General features: G+C 63.8%; 1 pseudogene; it reads right to left on the minus strand.

Annotated features, from left to right (window-relative positions):
* Positions 1–1,081: 1,081 nt before the first annotated feature.
* LOC123381142 lies at positions 1,082–14,707 on the minus strand (annotated as a pseudogene).
* Between the last annotated feature and the right edge of the window lie 10,136 nt (positions 14,708–24,843).

Below are 24,843 nucleotides of genomic sequence, written 5' to 3' on the forward strand. Positions count from 1 at the left end.
AGGGGTGGAGAAGGGAAATCCTGTTGGAAGAGCCCGAAGTGCCCAGACGGGGCCTCGGGCCCGGCCCGGAGGCAGAGCAGGGGTGCGACCCCTCCCCGCAGAGCACGCACTTTGTGTTCTGGGTTCACGTTCACTCCCAAGTGGGTCTGTATGCAAAGCTGCCAGAACATCTGTTCGCACGGTGAGGGTGGGACTCCAGGGGCTGGGCCCCTCCCGGTGGCCCACCCACAGCGAGGCGGGGGCTCCCATCCCACCCCGAAGTGGACAGCTGGTCCCCAGTCTCCCCAGTTAGCTGAAAGAGAGAGAAATCGGGGGCGGGTGGGGGGGGGGGGGTTGGAACATGGTCATAAATCTGGGATCTGTTTTTACTGGTGCTTCTATTTCAGATTTTCAGTTTGGAAAAATACGCTTTTATGCGTTCCAGGCACCCCAGTGATGACCGAGAGGTGATGATAAATGCAAAACCTAAAAAAAAAAAAAAAAAAAAGAGGAAAGCCCTTTTCTGGGCCAGGAGAACAAGTCCCTTCGTCGCATTCACACTAAACTTCACCTGTCTGGTTTCACGTCATTTCTGTGCATCTTGCACGGGTGCAACTGCGCCGGGGGCCCCCCGACCCTGCACGCTGCCCCCCTCCCCCGTGCAGTCCCGGGGGCCCCTGTGCGCGGAGTGACTAGAGGAGCCGGTGCCCCAGGGCGCACGGACGACGCGGGGCAGGAGGGCTGGGCCGTGCGGCGGTGCGGGGCACAGAGCTCATTGTGTGTCAGTTCGCACGGATCCCGAACCAACACGGGAGGCTTTTTACGTGCGGCTGGGGTTTCCTTCCTGCCTTGCCACGAAAGGACTGTTTTTGCCGGGCCGTGGAAGTCTGCGCGGCCGGCCGGTGGGGTTGCCAAGCCCGAGTAGGTGGGTTTTAATTTGCTCCAGCTGTGCTGGCCGGCCCCTCTCCCCGCCGCGATGTGGCAAATGAAGGAACGGGGTCTGTCCCTTGGAAGCAGCTGTAAGCCATTCAGTCGCATAAACTGAAATGAGAACACGGGGGAGAAACCAGACCTGCAATTCCGCCTTATTCCACAGCTGCCCTCAGCCCAGCGAGACAGCCGCCCAAACAGAGCCACCTCCCTGGGCCTTGGCCCGGGGACAGGAGGCGAGGAGGGGGTTACTGCAGGCCCCAGGTATTTTGGTGAGCCGGAGGCCGGCTGGGGAGGGTGCGGGCGCCAGCGACACCTCCAGCTGGCGGGCGTTCTTGGCAGCCGTGTCCCCAGGATTGCGTCCCGGCGGGTGAGGCGGTGAGGCGCACGTCAGGCCCTCCAGCCTCTAGTTGCCCCGGGGGCCAGTGTGGCTGCGGAGGGGGCTGTCGGGGGGGGGGGAGGAAGGGGGGTGCCCGGCTGCCGGCACCGGGCAGGAAGGGCCCCCCGGCCCTGAGGTTCTCCTGTGCATCCCGCCAACCAAAACGACTGCCCGGGCAAGACACAGCCAGAGAGCCGAGGAGGGAGAAACGCGGGCTCTGGCCAGGACTCCCGAGCGGGCTGTTGTGGGGGCTGCTGTGGGGGATGAGGTTCCCAGGGGAGCAAGGGGCATCCCCCGCCCACCGGGCCTTTGGGACAAGCCTCTGGCTGCCCTCACGGTCCACATCCCCGAGTCTGACCCGCGAGCCTGCCTGCCGGACCGCCAGGAGGGCACGGTCCTCGGAGAACTGGTCCACGCGTCTGACCACACACTCCCCTTCCTTCCGTGTCTGGCCTGCGACGGCGAAGATTTCGAGGCAGCGCGTCCTCAAGGAGCTGCTCCTCTGCCCGGATTCAGACCCAAGTGCCCAACACCCTGTGACTCGTCCACGCGGGCGCACGGGACACACACGTGTGGCCGCCGCAGACGTGGACCCGTGCGGCGTGGCGGGAGGGATGCGGTGGGCGCGCGGGTGCGGCGAGTCGGGACAGGCCGAGGTGGTCCGAGGGAGCGCGCATCGAGCCTGTGTCACCACGACCAAGCGAACAGGCCGTCCGCACCCGGTCACCGCAGCACGGGCCCTGCTGGGCCCCGGAGGGCATGGGGCACAGGGAGGCCCCCCCAGTTACTGTCACGCTGTCAGCTGCTGGCAGACAACGCGGAGCAGGAGAAGGCCCCTCCCCGAGCCCTCCTCTGTCCTGCAGTCCCTGAGGAGACCCCGAAAGCACTAGGTGTCCTGTGACACACGGCCCCCGGCGGTCCTGGGAGCCCCCTCCTCTCTCACCCGACACCCGCCGCCCCCTCCCTCTGCCCCCACCGCAGCCGGTGCGGGTGGTGAGGCCCACTGGTGCACCCTGGGGGTGGGGGGGCTCGGGAAGCGAGGCCGGGAGCCAGTACCAGCTGTGCTGCAGGGCGTGCTGGCATGTGAGGTGGCCTGGCCCACCCCGATCCCCTCCCCGTCCGGCCTCAGTGGCCCCCCAGGGAAACAGCTCAGACCCCTGCAGGGTCCAAATTCAGGGGCAAACGGACCGCGAACCCCTGGCCTGCGCCCCAAAGGCCAACCTGGAGGGTGGCCTGACGCCGTGCCGCCCGGGGGCTCCAGGCCGGACAGCCCATGGTTCTCAGAGCCCCCCCCCCACCGCCCCGACCCCTGCCCCTTAGCCGGGAGCAACTGGGAAGCTCAGACTGGGCGCCTGGGCTCTGGGTCCCCAGCGTTGCAGGACCTGAGGCGGCAGAAAGAACGAAACCCCCGCCCCTGTGGGACGCACGCTCCTCCAGGGAAGTCTCAGGATGGGGGGACCGGGCCCTGAGCCCCTGCCCTGCAGGTCTCTAAGTTCCGGCTCTGACGGTCTTCAGGAGCCCCTCTGCCATTGCACCACCTTCCTTCAAGCGTGCAGTGCACCCTGGCTTCAGAAGTGGGGGATCCCGAGGGCCTATGGAGCTGATTCTGCCCCCTCCCCCCTGCAGTGTCCGCCCCCTGAAGTTTCCACTTAAACCACAGGGAATGCAACCAATTAGAGGACTATTTGGGTTAATAGGATCCTATTCTAAAAATGCAAATGTATGTGCTCTGTTAAAAGGCCATCAGTCATTCACACATTAGTGTGAACAAGTCCAGAGGCTTGTTCTAACCCAGCCTTCTCCAAGGCGGCTAAAGCGCTGGTCCGGCTCTTGGACCGGCTGTGAGCGAGAGGCCGGGCACAGGTCAGGCACGGCCTGCAGGGCCAAGGGCCTGTGCCTCCCTTTCCTCTTCCTGGGAGCCACCCGGCCACCCAAACCGCTGTGGGCAGGACAAAGCCCAGCACAAAGGCCTGAGCCCTGAGTGGCAAGGAGGTTTTGGAACCAAGTCGCTCTCCCTTAGAGAACTTCCTGTTCAGTTCGGGCTCACATCTTTCCAAATCCAAGCACTCCCGTAAACACAGCACCCACGACACGCGGGCTGTTGCAGAATCAGAAGGGAGCCTCCCACAAAGGTCTGCGCTCGCTCGCGGGTTTCTCGGAAGGGAAGGAGGCAGCAGCCGCAGACACGGCACACGTGTGCACGCGCCAGCACCCACACCTCTGCCGCACTCGTGTGTTCACGTGAGCACCCACACCTTCTGCTGTATTTGTGTGCACACGCTAGCACCCACACCTTCTGCCACACACGTGTGCACACACGAGCACCCACGCCTTCTGCCACACACGTGTGCACACACGAGCACCCACACCTTCCGCCACACACGTGTACACACACGAGCACCCACACCTTCCGCCACACACGTGCACCCACGCCTTCCGCCACACACATGTGCACACACGAGCACCCACACCTGCCGCTGCACACGTGTGCACACGCCAGCCCCCACACCTTCCGCTGTATTCGTGTGCACGTACCAGCACCCACACCTTCCGCTGCACTTGTGTTCACGTGAGCACCCACACCTTCTGCCACACACGTGTGCATGCACCAGCACCCACACCTTCCACCGCACTCGTGTGCACGCACCAGCACCCACACCTTCCGCTGCACTTGTGTTCACGTGAGCACCCACACCTTCTGCCACACACGTGTGCATGCACCAGCACCCACACCTTCCACCGCACTCGTGTGCACGCACCAGCACCCACACCTTCCGCTGCAGTTGTGTTCACGTGAGCACCCACACCTTCTGCCACACACATGTGCACACACGAGCACCCACGCCTTCTGCCACACACGTGTGCACACACGAGCACCCACGCCTTCTGCCACACACGTGTGCACACACGAGCACCCACACCTTCCGCCACACACGTGTACACACACGAGCACCCACACCTTCCGCCACACACGTGCACCCACGCCTTCCGCCACACACATGTGCACACACGAGCACCCACACCTGCCGCTGCACATGTGTGCACACGCCAGCCCCCACACCTTCCGCTGTATTCGTGTGCACGTACCAGCACCCACACCTTCCGCTGCACTTGTGTTCACGTGAGCACCCACACCTTCTGCCACACACGTGTGCATGCACCAGCACCCACACCTTCCACCGCACTCGTGTGCACGCACCATCACCCACACCGTCCGCTGCTCCCTGCAGGCCCTGTCCCACCCCTCCCTTCGCTTCAGGACCCCTCGTTCCCACCCTCCCTGGCACAGCCCCGGGAGCGGAGGGTGCTGACTCCTCCCAGGGTCCAGAATTTTTGCCTCCGCCCTTTTCTGCAGCAAATGTTCTTCATGACAAGACGTAATTGGGAACAATGAGGGTAACGGGATGAATTAAGCTCCTGCCTCAGCTTCCTGCCCATGTGGCCCCTCAGGAGTTAAGGCTCGTAAAATCTCAGCGAAGTGCCCACTCGGCCACTACTTACGGCAGACCCTTTCTTGTCGCTGGAGGAGCCTGGAACAACAGAGCCCAGAGAAAAAGCGAACAATAACTTTCCCTTGAAAAGGAACATCGGATGAGGAATCCATTCTCGAGCCTTTCTTTCTGGAGACGATGGCGGAGGGGCCACGGGGCTGCCGCCGTGTGGGGCTCGGACTAGTCCCAGGGCGCCCCGGAGCCACGTTTCCCTGTCGAACTGTTGGGTGAGCGTCCCGGGGCGGCAGTGACAGACTATCACAGAGCGGGTGGCTCGAAACAACAGACGTGTATTCTGTCACAGCTTGGCAGGCCAGAAGTCCAAGACCGGGGTGTCCCCGGGCCAGGCTCCCCCCAGAGGCTCTAAGGGGGCCCTTCTGGCCTCTTCCAGCTGCCCTGGCCTCCTGGCCGTGTCCCGTCCGTCTGTGCCTCAGTCTCCAGCTGGCCTCCCCACGTGTCTGTTCCTCAAATTCCTCTCTTCTTAGAGGGACACAGTCATAAGGGGTTGGAGCCCACGCTAATGGCCTCATCTTGGCCTGAACATCTGCAGAGACCCTATTTCCAGCCCAGGTCCCATCCACAGGCCCCAGGGATCAGGACGTGGTCATACCTTTCTGGTGGCTCAGTCCAACCTGAGATACCCAGTCCCCTGCTCACCACGCTTTCCCTGCAAGGTCAGCCCTGTAGCACGTCCCCCCTAGAGCGTCAGGTCTGTGAGACCCCGTCCACTCGACACGGCCCAGGGGGCCTCACCCCGGCTGCTAGTCGGAGGCCCTGGGGACCGGGAGAGCCCCGGTGCCCAAGGGCAGCCAGACCCCGGCTCTCCCGGACCGGAGGGCCCAGCGTTGAGTCTGGGTGGTCCTGCCCCTGTTCCCACCGCCCCGCGGGGAGGCGCCACGGCGGCCCCACACTCACAGACGAGGAGACGGGTTGGGAGGGCCCTGCTGGGCGGGACCAGGCCCAGGCCCAAGCCCAGGCCCAGGCCCACACACCTCATCAGTCCACATGCACGTGGGGGCTTCCGTGGGAGCTGGGGCCACGTGAAGACCAGCGAGACCTGGCCCAGGCTGAGGCGTCCCACACACGCGGTCCCCTCCCACCAAAGCCTCCCTCCAGGGCACCCGCGTTGCCTGGTGGTGGGGGTCCACCTCCTCGCCGTTTGGACGGTTAAATCCTGGTACCCGGCCGCCCACGAGTGGTGCCTCGCTGTCCTGGGAGCCAGCAGGGGACCCGTCCAGATCGGGTCACTGACACACACCACTGGTGAGGAAACACCACCTCTGTGGACACACCCAGTGGAGGAGTCAGGACAGCAGCGTGGCCCAGCGGTCTCAGAGCCGCCCAGAGGGAGCCCAGCCCTGCCGGAGGACAGATGGCCGTGTCTGCTGGAGCACGAAGCGGTGGCCGGCTCCTGGGGCTCCGGCGATCACTGAAGGGAGCGCTGCTCCCCGTTAGGGAGCAAGGCCATCTGTTCGTGTCCCCTCTCCTTCAGCATTTAATGATGCTTCCAGTGAGCCCGGCTGCAAACCTTCCAGACACTTCTGTGGATTTGCTGTTCTCTTGGGCTCTGTCCGATCTGGGTGCTTCTGTTGGACGAGACTGTCCTGGGCATGCAGTGTCACAGCACCGCAGCCACATGGGCCCCCCCCCCCATGTCCCCATCCTCGGGAGACTGGAACGGGGCCCCTGTGGGCTCAGCAGGGCCCCAAGGACCTGGACACAACCGCTTTATTCGGGAGGTGATTTTAGGTGGGAGGGGAGGAAGCCAACATCGATGGGGGTCCCTCTGTGGATGGCTCGTTCCTGCCAGAATAGCCGCCCCTGCCTTGTCCCCTGAGGAGCCATTACACTCCGGCCTGTCCCTTGGGCAGAAGAAGACACATGTCCCCAGATCCCAAGGCCCCTAGGACGTGTCCCCAGAGCTCAGGGCCCCAGAGGAGAAGCATCAGTGAGACATGATCCATGGACAGATCTTGTCATGGAGATACTCTGGGTTTGTCAGGAAGCTATAGTGGGGTCAGAACAGACCTCCTTGAGAAGGAATATTTTAGCTCAAAGCCCATAGGCTCTCGTAGTTCAGACAAGCGTAAGTGGAGAGGTCTACACAATGGGAGGTGGACACAGAAGGCTCTGGAAAAGTGGAGCCGGTGCAGGGAGGGAGGGATGGTCAGTGAGGAGTCACCGAAGCATGGAGATGCCCCAGGAGACTTGAGACCGGGCAGGGCCAGGACCCTCTGGTCTGGGGGTTGCAGGGCCATGGGACCGCGCTGGCTGGGACAATACTTAGGTGTGCGGTGGGCTGCTGCGGTCCCCTGGGTCCCAGGGAGGCGCGGGGCCAAAGCCGGGGTGAGCGGTGCCGCAGAGCCCGGGGGGGGGGTGGGCAGGACTGCCAGGACTCGGCCCCCAAAGTGGGGAGGCTGGGCAGAGGAAGCCAGGGTGGCCGCCGCACCCACTGTGGGGGGAGGGCACACCAACAGTGAAGGTCGGGACTAAAAAGTCCTCAGAAAACAGAGATCACTGGGAAGCCAGTTCCGAGGCTTCTGGCTGGGCCCCCTACCCTTGCCTGTCTTCCAGTGACGACCTCAGCCTGCAGTGTCACCAGGGACAGAAGGCCTCGGGAGCCCGGGCCAGGGGAGCCACGTGTTGCTACACTCACCAGGGTGCCTGTCGCGGGTGAGGGGACTTTCAGGTCACCATGTGCTCTATGTGACAGAGATGTCGCTGCCATGGTCGGGGTCTCCAGCGCTAAAGGATCCGGACCTCAGGGCTCGTGGAGAGAGCCAGCCTGGGAGGCTCGAAGGTGAGCTGTGGCCACACAACCTGGAGGACACGTCTCAAATCCCCCCTCTGTGGCATCTAGAACCTCACTCTGGCCCCTCTTCAGGAGGGCTGGGTCTTTTTTTTTTAAATCTTTATTTATTTTACTATTTTTTTTACTTTTTTTTTTAACGTTTTATTTATTTTTGAGACAGGGAGAGACAGAGCATGAACAGGGGAGGGTCGGAGAGAGGGAGACACAGAATCCGAAACAGGCTCAGGCTCTGAGCTGTCAGCACAGAGCCTGACGCGGGGCTCGAACCCACAGACCGTGAGATCGTGACCTGAGCCGAAGTCGGCCGCTTAGCCAACTGAGCCACCCAGGCGCCCCTATTTTACTACTTTTGAGAGAGAGAGAGAGAGAGAGAGAGAGAGAGACAAAGTGCAAGCAGGGGTGGGGCAGAGAGGGAGACACAGAATCCAGGGCAGGGTCCAGGCTCCGAGCACAGAACCTGACGCAGGGCTTGAACTCATGGACTGTGAGATCATGACCTGAGCCGAAGTCGCGCGCTCAATCGACTGAGCCACCCAGGCGCCCTTGTTGCCTTTGCTTTTGGTGTCACATCCGTGAAATCACTGCCAAATCCAATGTCATGCGGCTTTTGTCCTACGTTTTCTTCTGAGACTTTCGTGGTTTTAGGTCTGTGATCCATGTTGAGCTGACTTGTGTGTGGCGTGAGGCAGGGGTCCCACCTCGTTCCTCTGCACGTGGACGTGCGGTTTTCCCAGAGCTGCCCGCGGAGGAGGCTGCTTCTCCACCAGCACGGGGTCGTGGTCCTCTCGTCAGGAACGGCGGGACCGTACGCGTAGGGACTTGCGTCCAGGCTCTCTGTTGTCTGGGCTGTGGGGCTCCTTGGGGCTAGGGCCACACGGTTGGGTGACTATACTCTGTAGCAAGTTCTGAAATCAGGAGGTTGCACAGGGCGTGCTCTAAAGCCGCAGTGGAACTGTAGCCCCTGGCATCGAGGTGGAAACAGACCCTCAGAGCGGCAGCTAAATGCGCCTGCTGAGGGCACGGAGTTGGCACAGTGCCCCGGGCACCGGGCAGGTTGCGAAAGGCACGTTAGGAAGCCGAGATTTCAAGGCAAACGTGACTGACAGGCTGCGGTGGTTGTTTGTCCCGACAAGAGCCAGCCTCGTAAGAGGGGCTCCCGGCAGCTCTGAGCACAGGCTCGCAAAGCCCGGGTCACGGTGCAGAGCTCTGGGGGGCATTCGGGCTGGGCAACATCAGCCCCCGTGGAGGCTTCACTGAGCGGGGCGGCCTCAGCGGCCTCAGCGATCCAAGGACGTCGAGGAGGGCTCACCACGTACCCGGTGGGGGCTCTGACGGCCGTCACCGTTCCGGATTCTTCTCCTGTTGCAGAGGAGGAAACTGAGGCACAGGTAGGTTCCAGGAGCAGGTTTGACCTTCACGAGGTTCCTGTGAAGCCACCAGAGAGGATGGGTTTGCACGGCCGTCGCTGCCGCCGGCCGCAGGCTGGGCCCCCACACGCCAGCCTCCCGCTGTCCCAGCTCTGCTCACGGTGAAGCTGCCGTACCGGGGGTGCCTCCCAGCGTGGGGTCCGCGAACTTCGACCGCAGCCCCGGCAGCCGGAGCGCCACACCCCTCCCTTCTCAGTAGAGCAGGCCCCCCACCTAGGCGCTTGGGACATTGGGGCCGTGTAACTCCCAGGGGCGCTGTGCCCGCAGGAGGTGAGGCAGCACCCCCAGCCCCCCCCCCCCCGAGGGATGCCAGCGCCCGCCTGCCCCTGGCCTGACGGCCGCAAGTGGCTCTGGACGGCGGCCACCGGCCCCAGAGCCCACAGCCTGAGGGGAGCCTGGGCGGGGGCAGGGCTCACAGTGCGGGCCACCCCTCACGGGATCGCCCAGGCCTTCCGCCGGCTTCGGCCCCGGCCATCCTGGGAACTGCCACAGCCGGTGGTCACCCCCGACTCGGCAGGCCCGAGGGGCCCCTGCCCCAGCCCGATGCTGACGCTCCGGCACCAGGTTCGGGGGGAGAAGCAGTCCCCTGCTGTGCAAAGCCAAATGTTCGCACCACAAAGGACGTCCCCCTGCCAGCCAGCCATCTGCACCAGGCGGCCTCTCCGAGGACCATGCGCACGGCTGGCTGTGCTCGGGGCCCCGGCCTCCCAGCAGCAGCGCCAGCCGCCGGGGCCCCTCCCAGCGCCTTCCAGGAGAGCCCGGGGCCGACCCGCCTTCCCCTCCCGTCCGTGCAGACTCTGGGGGCCCGCTGGCTGAAAGTGAGCTCTGTTTGTCGGCAGCCCTGCGGCTTTTACACTTCACACACTTGAGATCAGTGCTTGACGATCCAGACACGCATCGCAGCTCAGAAACCACACAGGAGCCCTGACGGTGACGGCAGCCGCGCGTCGCCGCAGCAGCCAGACTGAAATTTATAACAGTGACCTGGGCCTCGTCAGGCCCTGGTGACAGGGTGCCGCGTGAATCGCTGCTTACTCACCAGTGAGCTTGGCGAGGTTGGGCGGATTATGAAATACAGAAAAGGTCAGACAGTAGGAGTTTGTCTAGACATTCTATTTTGATCCTGCCCTCCGTGTCTCTGCGGCAGCCTTGCACACGCCGATATTTTAGCGATATTATAAAAAGCATCGTTCTCATCTCTAATCGGGGACACACCAACACCGAGGTGCCCAGGGGAGACCCCTCAGGAGGGCAGTCTCCTCTCAGGCCTCTTCCGGCCACGCCCGGCTCCTGGGAGGGACGCACGCCGGGAGGAGACCAGGCCTTCGGGAAGTCTGTCCAGGCAAACATGCCAAGACACAGGAGCGGCTTATCCTCCCCGGGCCTCACGGGCAGGCTGGCCGTGGTCCACCGCGGTCCCTTCCGCGGGCCGAGGAGGGGACGTCTCCCAGTGCCCGCCGTCCCATCATGAACTGAAGGAGACACGGGGGTAGAGAGAATGGGGGAGACGGACAGAGTGTGGAGTCCCGGCAGCCCTGCGCCCGGCCGAGGTTCCTGGGGGGCTGGAGGTCTCCGCCCAGTGGTTCTTACGCCCAGGACGTGACGCCCTCTGCAGACAGTTTTGGTTGCCCAGACTTGGGCGGGGTGGGGCGAGGGGGCTGCTGGCCTTAGAGGGCGGAGGCCGGTGTGCTCAGCACTCCGTAGGGCACGAGACACCCACGGCGGCCACCCAGGCTGGTCAGCGGTGCCGACGTGCGAAGCCTCAAGTCGGGAACCAGTCCAGGTGATAGAGGAGAAAAACCGCCTGCCCGCGAGACCATCTTGGAGGGCGGATCTCGTTTCTGACGTTTCCGTGACCGGTTTCACTGCTACGCGCCCCTTCCCCTGGACCGGCCCCGACACGGTCCCCCCAGGCCGCCCCGGACTCCCGGCCCACCCGGCTGCAAACCGACAGGGAACGCGGGCGCCGTGGGGGCCTGGGGAGGCGGGCCAGCACTCACCACCTGGGAGCACTAAGAAAACATGAGGCCCATCCAGGCAGAGTGTGAGGGAGCCGGTTTGGGTTCGTCCTTTCTAGTGCTCATGCGAGTGGCCACCAGGGAGTCTGTTCTCTGCGGGCACCCTGGCCCCCTTGTGGCCCTCTGCAGGGGGGCTGGGGAGGCCCATGGGAGGCCCACGGGGGGCCTCATGCCTTTGGAGACCAAGAGGACGCGTGGCCTCGTGAGCACGGCCACCGCAGAGCTCGGCCGGCACGTTCCCTTCACCCCTCTGACTCCGGCGTCCCTGGGCCGCGGGAGCCCGGTTTTGTGAACAACTCCAGGCAGTGCGCGTCTGTTGTGAGGCCTGCCCCGCGAGATCCCCACCCGGTCCCTGCGCCATCAGCAGGACAGAACTTCCCCAGGCCACCCGGTTCGAGCACACGGTGCGGGGCTCCGTGCAGGCGCAGGGAAGGAGTGTGAGTCTGGGCCCCACGCAAGGAGCCCCTGAGATGAGTCCGCGGCCAAAGCACTTTGTGGGGCACCCGGGGCCCCAGGTGGTTAAGTGTCTGTCCCTTGATTTCGGCTCAGGTCATGATCTCACAGTCCATGAGTTCGAGCCCCACGTCAGGCTCTGTGCTGACAGAGTTGAGCCTGCTTGGGATTCTCTCTCTCAGACCCTCCCCTGCTCATGCGCTCTCTCCCTCTCTCTCAAAATAAAAAAAATAAAACTTTCAGAGCACTTTGGGAGGTGACCCCACCAACACTGGTAGGGGAGTGAGGCCGTGAGCCAAGGAGGAAAGGAAAGGCAATACACCATGTAGGTCATCAGCGAGGAGAGTAGGGTTGCATCAGCGCACAGCCCGGAGACGATACGCATACAGTCCTGACGTCGGAGTCCCCGGGGAGGGGCCGAGGCGTCTCCAGCCGGGTGGGGAGGGGATTCCACGGCACGGGGGCCCCCGCACCATGCAGCCCCATCCCTGAGGACCCGCCTGCAGTGCTCCTGTCCCCTCGCTGGCCTCTCAAAGCCCTGGACTCTGAAATCTGTGTTTGCTGAGCCAGGAAGCAGAGGCAAGGGCTTGTTCTCTGTCCTGTTGCCTGTGGATGGCCTCCCTCCTCTGGACCCAGCTGATACGGATGATGGGCCACCCGGAGGGTGCGGGGCTCACCGCTTGGGGCTCGGATAGCTCCTGTGATGCCTCCCCCGCCGTGGTTCGGTCCCCCTACGCCCCTGGGCCTCTGCCTGGGCCAGACAGGTTTTCATCTGAAACCGTCTCATTTCGTGAAGAATCCTGCCGAGCGGCTGGCGGCCGCCCCCGCCCCACGAGTACTCACCTGCCCGCTCCCCCTCCCCCTCAGGCTGCGAGGTGCCCGCCCTGGGCAAGCTGCCAGCAGCCCTCGAGCCCACGTCTGCTCTCGGGTGGCCACGTGGGCCCCGCTGAATCTGGAAGGGTCTGGCCCAACTTGGCCGTCAGCCAAGCTCCTGGCAGACGCCCCCTCCCCTCCAGGCGCCCTTGGAAGGGCCTGGAACAAGCGGGCCTCCGGGAAGGGGGGGCCCCAGCTGCCCCTGCACCTGGTGGGAAGGGGCCATGATTCAGAACTGCAGCCAGACCCCAGTGGCCGCTTCATCGAGGGGGATGAGAGGCTGCCACGCAACCTCTTGCGGTGACACACACACTCCCAGGGAGCCCCAAGACCCTCAACTGTCCCCCCACAGGCTCCTCTGCTGGGACAAGTGGGGCCACTACCTCCCACTGTGTCTGAAAGGGCAGAGGGTCCACAGCAGGGGCTCCTTGGAGAGGCCAGCCCTGTGGACACAGGCCCTGTAGATGCAGGGCCCGTGGATACAGGCCCCATGGATGCAGGCCCAGTGGACGCAGGCACCGTGGATACAGGCCCCGTGGACGCAGGGCCCGTGGACGCAGGCCCAGTGGATGCAGGGCCCGTGGATACAGGCCCCGTGGACGCAGGCCCCATAGACGCAGGGCCCGTGGACTCGGCCCCGTGGACGCAGGCCCGGTGGACACAGGGCCCCGTGGACGCAGGCCTCGTGGACACAGGGCCCATGGATGCAGGCCCTGTGGACGCAAGCTCCGTGGACGCAGGGCCCGTGGACACAGGGCCCGTGGACGCAGGACTCGTGGACGCAGGGCCCGTGGACGCAGGCCCTGTAGACATAGGCCCTGTGGATGCAGGCCCCGTGGATGCAGGCCCCATGGATGCAAGTCCAGTGGACACAGGCCCCGTGGATGCAGGCCCCGTGGACTCAGGCCCCGTGGATGCAGGGCCCATGGACGCAGGTCCCATGGATGCAGGTCCCGTGGACACAGGCCCCGTGGACACAGGCCCTGTGGATGCAGGCCCCGTGGATGCAGGCCCCATGGATGCAAGTCCAGTGGACACAGGCCCCGTGGATGCAGGCCCCATGGACGCAGGGCCCGTGGACTCAGGCCCCGTGGATGCAGGTCCCATGGATGCAGGTCCCGTGGACACAGGCCCCATAGACGCAGGCCCCGTGGACACAGGCCCTGTGGATGCAGGCCCCGTGGATGCAGGCCCCATGGATGCAGGCCCCATGGATGCAAGTCCAGTGGACACAGGCCCCGTGGATGCAGGCCCCGTGGACGCAGGCCCCGTGGACACAGGCCCCGTGGACGCAGGCCCCGTGGACACAGGCCCCGTGGATGCAGGCCCCATGGATGCAGGCCCCATGGATGCAAGTCCAGTGGACACAGGCCCCGTGGATGCAGGCCCCGTGGACGCAGGCCTCATGGACGCAGGGCCCATGGACGCAGGCCCCGTGGACGCAGGGCCCGTGGACTCAGGCCCCGTGGACGCAGGGCCCAGTGGACGCAGGGCCCGTGGATGCAGGCCCTCCTGTTTTCAAGGACACCACACCAGGAGGCACGCTGGCCCAGGGTCCTTGAGGGAGGGGCATTCACACTGAGACACGCTGGGCCCGTGCACGCCCGCCCGGATCACCACATCCTCTACGCCCGTGTGGGAGGCAGTGTCATAATGGAACCGCAGCCACTAATTAACAGTGACCTGGGCCTCAGTTTCCTCCATGCAAGGAGGGGGCCGGTGAAGTGATGTCTTGCTCAGGGAGAGGCCAAGGCGTGGAGTGGGCTGGGGGCCCTAAACCGCCCGAGAGAGACAGTGACACGGCTGCCTGGCACTCATGGCCTCCAGAGGATCTTCAGGACCCAGCCTGGTCTCCAGCCACCCCTCCTCATCAGGCTGAGGAGCCCACTCTAGATCCCCCGCCCCGATCCCACCAGCCTGTCACCCGCAGACCCCCATGCCCCTGCAGGAGGCGGAGAGGCAGGCCCAGGACCGCCTGCCGGTGTCCCTCCCGGCCCAGGCTTTGGCCTCCAGGAATCGCTGCCTCAGAGCCTTCTCCAGGGACAGGCTTGATAGGGGCCAGGGCCACGTCGACACCACCCTGAGGAGGCCCATGTGGACTCCTGTGGCCCAGGCCTGCTGCCAATGCTTCCTTTGGGGTCTCTGTGTGGTGCCCTCTGGCCCGTGAACACAGGTGCCGCGTCACGCGGGGGGCACGCCCCGGCGCCAGAGGGCTGAGCGGGAGGACACCTGCAGAGCCCGACCCGGGCGTCGGGGACCCACACCCGCCACCTCCGAATGGAGCCAGTGTGGCTGCTGACCACGCGCACGCCTCCCGTGCACGTGTGAGACTTCTCAGGAAGCATATTCCGTGAGGGTAACGGTCCCGGGCTCTCCCAGGAAATCGAGGCATGGTGATTCAGGCCCCCAAGGGCGCCTTTGTGGGGGGCTCGGGGAGGGCCAGCAAGCCCCCGCTCGCAGAGGCCGAGAAAGTCCTGGGTACGGCACGTGGAGCTCACGACGGTGGACCCCGCGGACCGCGCCCTCTAACTGCCCTACCGGAGGGAGGGACGTCACATGCCACCACCAGCCAGCGTCACAGCCAAGGCCCACCTCACGTCTCCACTGACCAACACCCCTCTCACCTGGCGGCCCTTCCCTGCATCCTCGCGAGGCCCCCCACCCCCACCCCCGGTGAGTCACCAGCTGTCCTGGAGTTACAGGATAGGTGTCACTGCGGCTACTGCAGCCCAACGGGGGCCGCGGGGCAGGGCTGCCCCTGGGAGACCGGGGGTGCTAGGAGCTTCCTGGGGACCCTGCCCCGTCCCCAGCCCCAATCGGCATCCCCCCGCTGAGGCCCGGGGATGAGCGAGGGTGGGCGGCAGGAGGGTGGACGGAGGGCACGCGGCCGGCCCGCCTGCGCACAGACTGAGCTGACGCCCAGCTCCCCCATCAGTAGGCGCGCAGACGGTGAAAGCGTGGGGAAATCGGTGTCTCCCCAAGGCCACACAGAACGTCCGTGTCCCAGCAAGACACAGGCCTGAGCACGTCTGTCCCCCAGCAAAATGGACGGAAGGGGACACAGATGCGCCTCGCCCAGCTCCCAACTCCGGGCCCGGGGCAGAACCCGGGCAGGACCCGGGGAGCCAGGGTCTCGCCTCAGGGCAGGTGGCTTGGGATCCCCCTGTGTCCGGCCAAGTTACAGATGGTGACTCCCATACCGCTGATGACCGAGCCAGGGAACCAACGGCCCTCCTCGTTCAGAGGTCCTGCCCCGGACCTGTCCAAACCTCCTCTCCCTTCCTCTCCCCTCGTGCCCTCCCCTCCCCTCCCCTCTCCTCCTCTCCCCTCCTCTCCTCTCCCTTTCCCTCCTGCCCTCCTCTACACTCCCCTCCCTTTCCCTCCTCTCCCCCTCTCCCCTTCTCTCCCCTCCTCTCCCCTCCACTCCCCTCCTCTCCCCTCCTAGGGTGCCTGCTGGAACCAGGGCTGCACCCCGCTGAGGACCGGGGGCGGGGACTCCACAAGGGCTGGCCCAGGGCAGGCACTGCGGGAGAGTCCCAAACGAGGCCTGAGGGCTGCGGGCTGGAGGCAGGTCAGGCTGCCCTGCCCTCAAACAGTGACGTCACCTCTGAGGCCGCACAGGCCCAGCACGCTGCTCCCAAGGAAGCCTGGCACGACTGGCACGGCACGGGGGATCCGAACGGACCTTGGCAGGTATCTGCAGGAGGAGGGGCTCCAAGCACACGTGCTCGTCCCTGCGCCCCCCGGGAGCTCACCAAACTGTATCCTCTATGCTCAAACCACGGCATCTGCCCCAAAGGGGGTCCCAGCAGCAGGACCACAGTCAGGGCCTCTGGCTTCACCTCCAGAAACAAAGCCTCGATGGGGCTCCGAGCCGCCAGCGGGTGACACAGGGTAGCTTCTCACTTACGGGGCGTGCAAGTCACACTTCTGTTCACTTTCTGTCCCAAGAACCTATGCTGGCCTGTCACCTGGGGCGATAGTGGGGGCAGTCCGTGGTCTCGGCTGCACGGGGGTGGCCCGGGGACACGGGCACATGTCCCCACCTGGGAGTCAGCGGCGGGACAGGGAGCGGGACTCCCCAGAGGAGGGCAGGCAAAAGGTGAGCCGTTCATGTTCCAAATCATTTCGATCAGATTTTTTAAAACGGGGAATCCCGTGGCAAAATGTGACTAGTTCTGCCGCAGCTGGGAAGAGGGGGGAGAGGCCAGCTGAGACTGAACCACACTCACACGGAGGCCACACCCGGGAGGGGCGACCGTGGACGGTGTCTGTCGTGACCCCCTTTACGGACAGGGAGACCGAGTCTCTCGGAGCCGAGCGCTCGCTTGAGGCCACGAAGCAGAGAGGGATATCTCCTGGCGTGGAGGGCCTCTCTTTACTAGCGTCCCGTCATTCTGTCTGTTTCTCATTAATTTGCCTAAAAAGCTCCAGCCGTGAGCGAGCGAGCAGCAGCTCTCCACCTGTGCAGGGTCAGCACAGACCGGCGGGCGCCGGTGGTGGCCGGGACGGGCTGGCTCGGGGAGCGGGGCCCTGGGGACCCGTGCGGCCCTCCTTACCTTGCAGGCTGACCCTCCCCGCCCCTCCCTGACGCGCCCCCCCCCTCGCGCCCCCCGGGGTTGCCAGCAGCCACTGGGGAGCCACTAAGGTGAAGCTGGCAGGTTCAAACAGCCGCAGTGAGCCCAGTGCCCTGCCTGGAATGTTCCCTCCAACGCATTTGCCAGCAGAAGCCCGTCAAATTTACAGCTAGAGATCCTGTAGTCGTTTCTGTCATTGGCCAGGAAAATCGAGCCTTATGAAGGCAATGTTTTGTTTGAACTGTGCCTTATTTCATAAAATTTCCTTAAAGCAATTATGTTTTAATAAATGTGGCTGAGGTCACGGATGGCACCTCCTTTCGTAACGGAACCTGCATCCCACGGCAATGAGCCGCGGAGAAATGAGCATGATGGGACCAGCAGCCGGGGCGCGTGACGTTTTCTCTATAGGAGCTACAGATGATCTATGAATCTTGCCCCAAACACCCAGCAACTTGCAACATTCCTCACCTCCAAGTCGGGTCTGTGAAATTGCTTTAAGTAAACAAAACAAGATGCCAGAAGTTAGCATGTCAGTGTGTGATTTATGGTGTGAATTGAACGTCTCTGTGTGATTAAACACATGATTAACCCCCAGGAGCAAAGTGTCACAATATTGAACAACTCGACTCAAGACTGGCCCTTGGAGCCCGCCCCACATGTCTGCCCAGGAGGGTCTGTGTCCAGGAGGGTCTCTGTGCCCAGGAGGGTCTGTGTCTCTGGGGAAGGTCTGTGTGCCTGGGATGGCCCATCTGTTCAGGGACCCCTTCCTCGGGGAGCCTTAGCCCTGGGTTTACCCTGACCCTGCTGGGAAGCACACTGGGCCAGCCTTGGGCCACCACAGAGAACGGAAGGGGACCCCGAAGAGACGCACATCCAGGAACAACTCTCCACGCCTTTGTTTAAGACAAAAACAGTAAATGAGTGGATATTTATCCGATGCCGGTAAAACCGGGTAATTCCAACTCAGGGGGGTGCCTCGAATCTCATGGCATCCGGTCTCTGTCTTCTCCAGCGGGAACTAGAAACCGTAAGGAACTGACCAGCCAACGGCGGAGGACTGCAGGGCCGGGCAGTGGGCGCCCAGAGGAGTGACTTCTCGGTGAGGGAGGCCCCCTCTCGGGACCTGGGGAGGGACACCGGCCAGCCACACCGGAGCTTCAGGGCCAAGAGGCAGGAGAGGAGGCGGGCCAGCCCGGTGCACGCGTCACCCGGAGTCACCTGGAGCGGGCGGACACAGCCTCCTGCAGACACGCCCCCAGTCCCCCCCTCCTGGCACGGCTGGGGGTCATTTGTGCCTTGTCTGCTAGGAAGCTCGGAGGTAAAGGCCCAGTTACCCCTCTCTGAGTTTCCAGAAGCTTGTTCTCTGCCATTTTGCCCCCTCCCGTTAACTGGTATTTTCTTTATCGTAAAAAACCCAAATCCCTTTTGGAAACAGACGGGCAGTAACTGGGCCCAGAGGGAGGACGCCCTCACCCATCCTGTGCACAGAGCTGCTTCGCCCGGTGCCCCTGGCCCCCCACCCGCCTCAGAGACGGGATCTCAGTGATAAAGTAACAGGTAGGGCTGTGACAATTGGAGGGACAGACTGAGAGGCACGTGCAGAGACATTTCCTCACAACCACGATGACGAGGCAGTAGACCGTCCTTTCACGTTAACGCTCTAAATACTTAGGGCCGGTTCTAGCGAATCCTCGGCGTGGAGGCCGGGACCCTGGTGATGGTGCCCGGGATGCAATGTGCCCGGGGTGGCTGCTCCAGCCTCATCCTGCCTGCAGGAGAGCCTCGGGGCCCGGGGCTCAGGGAGGGACACTCTGCCTCCTGCCTGTCCCCAGCATCCTGACGGCATGCCCAGAGGAAACCCTGCCTCCCCCACCCCTCAACTCAGCTCCGCCCCCGCCCAGACCCCTCCCCCCGCCCGTCACAGGTGCCTCTGGTCCTGAGACCCGTCCGCCTTTTTGCAGTGAGAGGAGCAGAGAGTAGGGCCTGGGCCCGGCTCGTGCCAACGGCCCCCGCCAGGCGGGCAGGCCCTCCTCCGGGCGCCCTCGGTGGGGCCTGTGGCTCGGGGACACTCCTTTCAGCAGAGTCTCACCCAAAGACAGCGTCACCAGGTAGGCCAGCAATGTGGGCTGGCCCTCGTTCCCACAGACTGCCCGTCCCCGGACACTCAGGAGGGTGACCAGCCACCCAGCGTCCCCAGGACTTGGCTGGCCTTAGTGCTCCCAGCCCCGTGTCCCAGGAACCCCTGGGGTGGACACGCCGGACAGCTGGCCGCCCTGAAGCCCGGCCTGGCGTCCGGCCCCCAGCTCCAGTCACCGTGCCGCGGCCTCGGAGCTGTGGTTCCCCCCCCCCCCCCCGTCTGGGGCCCGAGGGAGCCAAGGGCAAGAGGGGAGCTAACCTGAAGCGGGGGTGCCCGTTCGACCACCTCCTCCCTGCAGCCTGCTTCCCGGGCTGTGAGTGCCCCCGGCTGCCCTAACCAAGCCCCCTGAACCGGGCAGCTCCCAACAGGGGAAATTCATTCTCTCTGGAGGCCAGTGGTCCGAGATCGAGAGTCTCAGTGCCACGCTGCCCGGGGAATCTGGAGGAGGACGCCTCCTGTCTCTTCCAGGTCTGGTCGTGCGGGAGCCCCTGGCTTTCGACCACGTGGCCCCAGTCTCCGTCTCCGTCATCTCATGGCTTCTCTGTGGGGTCTGCAGCGTCCTCTCTGAGGACGACGGTCCTACCCGGGCCTCCTCATCCCGGACGACACCCTCTGAGCTCATCACACCTGCAAGTCCCTGAGCATCCCCTTCGGGGACCCCGCTCAGCCCAGCACACCTCCTCTCTGCGGCAGGAGTGAGACGGCTCTGCTCACCCCATCCTTGTGGACTCAACGGTGTCCTTGCCAGTCTTTCTGGGATCCCAGACCCCAGGAGTCGCAGCACTTGACGAGCTGTGGGGCGCATACGGACGCCATCTGCAGAACGGCTGCTCGGAATCCCAGACTCTGAGCGGCAAATGTCCGTGGCCGCCTGGAGCCCAGGCTGACCACAGGCCACGGGGCAAGCCCGCTGCCGGACCGCATCACCGGGTGCAGGGTCGCCTCCCAGCTCGGTGCACCACGGAAAACCCCACCGACGCTCGCGCGGACCCCACCCCGGATGCCAGGTGGCCGGCCCTGAGCGGCACGTGGGAGCTCGTGTCCTCGGTGTCCAGACGGCCCCTGTCCTGGCCCGACGCCTCGCCAAGCTCGGAAAGATGAGCACAGGCTGTGCATCACGCGGCGCCCGAGGACGTGTTGTGAGTTCGCTATGATCCGACCACTCACATCCTGCGGCGGAAGAACTTTCCCGCACACGCAAGGTGAACAAAGACCTAAAACCCCAAGCTCAGACCGGACGCTCCTTCCGGCACGACCGCACCGTCTCTGCTTCCAAAGGCGCCAGCTTCTATCCTAGAGGCTCGTCCTGGGGCGAGACCCTCTGCCTGGGTGGCAGGTGTGCTTTCGGGCCGCAGCGGAGACAACAGGCCATCAGCGCCCCAACCTGCCGGAGGGCGGCACTGAGTCTCCTCACCGGGTCTTCTCCCTTCCTTCCCCAAGGTCTGGGGATCCGACAAACCCTAGACACTTGGGGAAGGGTCCTCTGGTCCTCAGTCTGCAGACACCCACAGTGTCCACGTGCATGGCTGAGGCTGGACCCCAAGGGCACGGGCACCACGTCCTGCAAGTTGCTGACCATCCAGGCCACTCTGAGGAAGCAAAGGTGGTCCTTCCCCCCGCTCGGGGCCAGCCCACCCCCCACAACACCACTCCAGGCCATCCCCCGGAGCACAGCCTTGTCTGATGCCAAGGCAGGGCTGCAGGCCCGGGGGAGGGGCGGGGCAGCCGCCCCCTGAGACCCCGGGGCAGGAGCAGAGGCTTCCCCGCAGGGGGCTTTTCTTGTCAGTCCCCACCAGCGCCCGGGAATTTGCTCAAAGTGGCTGGCAGGCTGGCAGAGATCCGAGGTGAGACCCCCGGTGCATCCTCGGGGGGGGGGGCTAACGGTCAGCCCATCCCATCTCTCCGAGTGGGATCAGCTGCGGAACCTTTATCCACTCACTTTATCGACTCGGCCATGTGGGAATCGCCCCCCTGGTTTGGGGCTGAGGTAGGAAAGCTAATACTTCCAGCAAGCACCCCGCCTTAAAAGGCAGGCTCTCAGCCCTCACCGTGACCCCTTCTCACCAGGACCGTTAGGACCGGCACTCAGGACTGCTCCTGGCAGAGAGACCCCAAAAGTCACACGATGCAAGGATGGGAATATTTTTATTCTAACAGAAGGAAGAGGTGTTCTCTCTGTTTTACATCTGTAATTTAAATGTCTTTCTTCTTAAAATAAAAAATTTTTAATGTTTTTATTTATTTTCGAGAGAGAGAGAGAGAGAGAGAGAGAGAGTGAGCAGGAGAAGGGCAGAGAGAGAGGGAGACACAGAATCGGAAGCAGGCTCCAGGATCTGAGCCATCAGCACAGAGCCCGACGCGGGGCTTGAACCACGGACCACGAGATCATGACCTGAGCCAAAGTCAGACACTTAACTGACCGAGCCACCCAGGCGCCCCTAAATTTATTTCTAAAATTGTTTAATAAAATTTTTATTTTACATAAAAGTTACAAAAACAGCACAGAGAGTTCTTGTGGTCCCCACACCCAGTTACCCCTGCCACTAACACCTCACGCTGTGATGCTATCAATCCCATAAATGCTGAGCTAAATGAACGCATGATGAACCAGTTTTAACCAAATCCACATTTTGTTCAGATTTCCTTGGTGTGCCCCCAACGTCCTCCTTCTCTCCTGGGACCCCATCCAGGCAGGTCAGAGCGTCCGATTTGGACCATACGTGACCTTAGCCTCCTCGGGGCTGTGACAGCCTCTCAGACGGTCTTCGTGCCTGATGCCTGGACGGTTTTGAGGAAGTTTTAGGTGCCCCGGTTGCGGGGGGTGGGGGGTTGTGCTAATTTTCCGGTAGCGACACTGCAGTTACGGACTTGGGGGGAGAGGTGCTGTCCCCTAGTGTCACGGTCCATGCCATCCACAGGAGTCATCACAGCTGACCCTTGTGTGGCTGTGGGGCTGGGGGTCCTGAGGGGTCCCCACGTGGATCCGCCCCAACCCCTTCTCTGTGGAGAGACCCCCGCCCTCAGGGCGCCCTCCTGGAGGGCAGAGTCCCCACAATGATTTCGAATTCTACACGGCCCGTGTATCCTCTCCCTCGGCGTACTTCTCACACGATAATTCCTAAGGTTTTTAGAAAGTCATTATTTGGACTCTGTTAGAAATAGGCGATGCAGCGTTTTTTTCCACCAGGAAACAGAACAGGCCCCCGAGGCCCCTATGTGCTTCTTGTGTAATCTGATGATCCAGACCGGAAACGCTTCCCTCCCCGGCCAGCACCTTCTCCAGCTCCCCCGACGGCCCCACCAACGGGGGGGGGGCGTTCTGCCCCTGAGCCCACCTTCCTGGGCGCCTGCGTCCCCCTCCCTGTCACACCGCACCCACCCTCCACCCCACCCCATCATGCCCCCGAATCTAATCTGTACAGGAGTACGTGGAAATAGAGACCCCAAAGCAGGTACTCACGGATGGCCGAGGAGGACCCTGCCCGGCCACCTTCGGGTCCCCACGGCTCTGTGTCAAGACCCGCGAGGGGCAGGGCTCCAGGTCAGAGACGAACGACTCTGTTCCACAGCCAGCTCTCGGCCCAGTGGCACCTGCACAGACATTATGTGGGGTACGGCGGTGGGGGGGGAGGGGTAGGCGGCCTGCCCTCGGCCCCCGTTCTGCCCTCAGCGTCCCCATCTGTGAAATGGGCTTCTGAGCACTCAGTCCTAGGTTGCGCTGAGCCCTGCACGAGGACGATGTCACTCAGCGCCCGTGTGCAGTGTCCCACACATCTCACACCGTGTGTGGCCTCCGCTGTGTCTTCCTCGGAACCCGGGGAGCAGCAGCACCGGCTGAGGGGCGTACTGACGGTGGGGACCCCAAGGTGAAGAGATGGACACGGCAGGCAGGACCCAGGCCTCCAGCAGCTGAGGGTCAGCGCCTCGTGCACTCTGCCACATGGCCGTCCGTGGCCCCGCAGGACAGGCAAGCCCCGGGGCGGGAAGAAGGGCTCCAGCCTCCACGACCGTGCTGGCAGGCGACACCTCGGGGAAGTGGGCACCCCGGGGGCCCCATCGGGGCCGGGCCTCTGCCTGGGGCTGGCCACAGACGCCCCCTAGTCCGGCGCCGGCCCCACACCTCCAGCATCCTCTGCCCGACGGGAACGTCCAGGCACAGCTTTGCCACGCGGGTCTCCTCGAGGGAAAAGCCTGCAGGCCGGGCCCACTGCAGACACGCAGAGCCTCAAGGCGCCTGGGTGGCCGGCCGCGAGGTGGGGCCCCAGTCCCGGCTCCCCCGGTGACACAGAAAGGAGCCCCCGGCCCCCGGAGTCTCGTGACTGGGGCCCCTTCTGTGGGGCGGCCACATGGTGTCTGTGCCCCCGTGGGGCTCGTCCTGGAGCGGGATTCCCACCCAGGGGTGCCTGGCGGACATCTGCTTCAGGATCTCGGGCCCACGGGGAGCGTGAGAAGTTCACGTGGACTTGGTGTCCAGGAGCGGTGGTGGGAGGGAGGGAGCGGGAGCCGTGATCTAATATTCCCTCTGATTGCAAGGATCGCACGCTAAGGGCCGCTGTCTCTCAATCACCTCGGCCCCTGAGCCCTTTAAACCAGGCAACTTTAAAAGAAACATGTGTCTTTCCAAATTAGCTTTGTATCTAAGAATAATAAGACGGCAAGAGTTGTATTAATTAACTTACAGCCAGCGGGTTGTTTTATTTGCTGCAAAGGGAACCAGCATTTATTAAGCTGCGAGCGTGATCCAGGCCCCACTGGGCACGTCTCAGACGCTCCCGCTGCTTTCCACAGAGCTCGGCCAGTGGTGGGGCCGGCTCGGGGCAGAGAGGAGCCTGCGGCCCAGGGACAGTGCGGCTCCGGACCCCAGCGCGGCCGGCTTTCCTCCCCCGCGTCTGCCCCCACCCCATTCGAATCGGCCGGGGGTCTGGGCTTTGCACTGAAAGACAGCAGAAAACCTTCCGTGAGGAGTGGCTTTTTCACAGAATGGGGATCGGGCACTAAACACAAGCCCGTGCGGCTCAGGCCCGAGGCGCACGGCGAGCTCGTCCCACCCGCCCCGGGGCCGCCGAGGCTGGCGGCAGGTTGACCCGGCCCTCGGCAGGGACGTCCGCCTTGGGGAGTTAGGGTCCCGTCCCACCTGTCCCACACCGTGGCCCCGGGCCCGGCTCCGCTGCGGGTGGGGTGGCTCCCACATGGTCTGGCCGTGTCCCCAGCCCCACCAAGGGGCATCTTGGACTCCACGTGAACTCCCTGCAGAATCAAAGTCGGGGGCTTCTGTGAGGAACAGGCCGCAAGCTGAGCCCGGCCAGAGGCCCACCTGCCCGACCGGCCCGTGAGGCCAACTCTGCAGTGAGGGTCACTCCGCCCCGACAGCAAATTCTAAACTCGCTCTATGACCCACCATCTGGGGAAACGTGGGGACGGCCAGAGCTGCCTTCTAAGACCCCCGTGTTTTCATAAGCCTGCTGTCAGGCCCAAAGGGGGCCCGGAAGGTCCCCTCTGGTCGAGTGCCGGGTAAGTCAGGCTGGGAGCAGGAAGGAACCACGTCTGCAGGCGGTCGGGTGACCATCAAGGGCCGCGGGCCGAGGAGGGCAGAACTAGCCCCCATCACACTTGGACGGTGGGCGGGCTCCAGAGCACCTGTACCCTCCGGGCGCTCGAGGCCCCACATGGACGGAGCGCCTCCTCCTTCCCAGAGCTCAGGAGCACGGTCGCGGTGCTGGCTCCGCGGTCAGCACAGGAGGACGAGGTGGGCGCCAGGCGGGGT

This window comes from Felis catus, chromosome D3 (genome assembly GCF_018350175.1).
Source record: "Felis catus isolate Fca126 chromosome D3, F.catus_Fca126_mat1.0, whole genome shotgun sequence".
NCBI lineage: Eukaryota > Metazoa > Chordata > Mammalia > Carnivora > Felidae > Felis > Felis catus.